Source organism: Pteropus alecto, unplaced genomic scaffold, assembly GCF_000325575.1.
Source record: "Pteropus alecto unplaced genomic scaffold, ASM32557v1 scaffold459, whole genome shotgun sequence".
Classification (NCBI taxonomy): domain Eukaryota; kingdom Metazoa; phylum Chordata; class Mammalia; order Chiroptera; family Pteropodidae; genus Pteropus; species Pteropus alecto.
Genome location: NW_006442483.1, coordinates 453738 through 455879, shown reverse-complemented (window position 1 = coordinate 455879; position 2142 = coordinate 453738).

Here is a 2142-nt window from a genome sequence, read left to right as displayed (position 1 = left end):
CACTAAGTATTAACAATTTCTACCACGCTTATCATTATTACCACTACTATTGTTTTATTATATAAGTATTAGAATTTCTTAAAACATTTATAACAATAAATAATATACATACAGATTTTTTTTTTTTGCAAGAGGTATGTTGGTAGAATGTTGACTTCATATTTTTTCCTATTTACCTATTATTAAGACCTATTGAATAAAAACTAAAATGAAACTTGAAATATCTAGTAGCTTGCATAGGGCCTAAAAACTGGTTAAAAAGTGAGAAATAATCCATTGGGATTAGTCCACTACTCAGCTTCACAAGTTCTAAGCATTGTCATCAAAGTATTGTCAATGCTAATATTATTATATCATTTGAAATATCATTTGATATCTTGTACATAGCACTTATACTTTGCAAAGTGAAAAGATAAAGGCTGACCTAATCAGTATGCCAGTTTATTAAATACTTAAGGTTTATTTTCACATTTGTTGTTAAAAACAAAAACACATTGAAACTATAACACAAAGTACAAGATAAACGGATATCTATTAAAATGTCAGGAACACTCTATATTGCATTACGTAGCATAACAGAGAAAATTATTAAAAATTGTCAAAGTAAAAGAGAAAGTTACCTATATAAGAAAATAGTATATGTAAGAGAAGATATTGAAAAATAATCCAATATTTAAAATAGATTTCATCATTTGAAATTATTATTTTTATAATTCTTTTAGTCTGGAAAGCTAAAACTGCATTCTTTCAATTGTTACTATATCTATCCTCATTGCTAACATATTTCTGAATATCATGTAATTTTATTATGGGAATTTAGAAATTTGAGGAGTAAATTTAAATTTAATTTTTGGTCTATAAGAGAAAGCTTAACCAAGTTTTAGAGGCCATTTGTTCATTAATGATAAATTATCAAGGTATAGAATAAAAAATCATTGGCAGTGACAACATTTCATTGAGTAATTTGAAACTGCTGCTTTCTAGTTGAGCTGATGTGATTAATTAATCGATCGACCAGCTCAGCTCTCTGATGAACAGTAGCTATGTAGCATTGAATATCAAGGAGAACTTGAACTTTTTGAAAATCTTGAACTGAAATTTCTTCTCAGATAAGTAGGCTAACTGAACTTAAATGATCTGGAAATGAAAATTTTTTAGACTTTAATTTCTGTAAGCATAATTCTGTTTTTTTTTTAAACACTTTTCCTTTTAAGTTTTACAACTGTGTATTCAATCATATATCTTGAAATCTTTAGATCTCCAAATCTCCCCAAATAAAAATTTTTGCTTTAGTTTAAATCAACTTTATTGATGAATCTCACTTGTACTCTATATTATTAGTAATTGTTCATTATTCTAATTTACAGTTTACTGTGTTAAAAATAATAAACGTTTTTAAAAGGGGGTAAAAGAAAAAAGAAAAAAAAACAAATATGAATAATAGAATGGCAGTAATTATGTACCTATCAAGAATCACTTTAAATGTAAATAGATTAAATGCTCCAATCAAAAGACATAGAGTAGCTGAATGGATAAGAAAATGAGAGCCATACATAGGCTGTCTACAACAGACTCAGTTCAGATCAAGTGACATGCATGGGTTGAAAATAAAGGGATGAAAAAGATATTTTACGCAGATGGAAATAAAAAAAAAAAAGCCTGGGTAGTGATACTTATATCAGATAAAATAGACTTTTAAAAAAGCTATAATGAGAGACAAAGAAGGGCATTACATAATGATAAAGGGATTGATAAATCAAGAAGATATTACCCTAGTAAACATACACACCCAACATAAGAGCATCTGCATACCTAAAGTAATTATCGAATGACATAAAAGGAGAGATCAACAGTAATATACTCATAGCAGAAGACTTTAACACCCCATTGACACCGATGGACAGATCTTCCAGACAAAAAATCAACAAGGAAACAATGGGACTAAAAGACACACTAGACCAAATAGATTTAATAGATAGTTCCAGAGTATTTTACTCCAAAGCGGCAAAATATACATTCTTCTCAAGTGCACATGGAACATTTTCCAGGATAGACCACATGTTAGGACACAAAACAATTCTCAATAAATTTAAGAAGTTTGAAATCATACCAACAATGATAGGAAACTAGAAATCAGATACA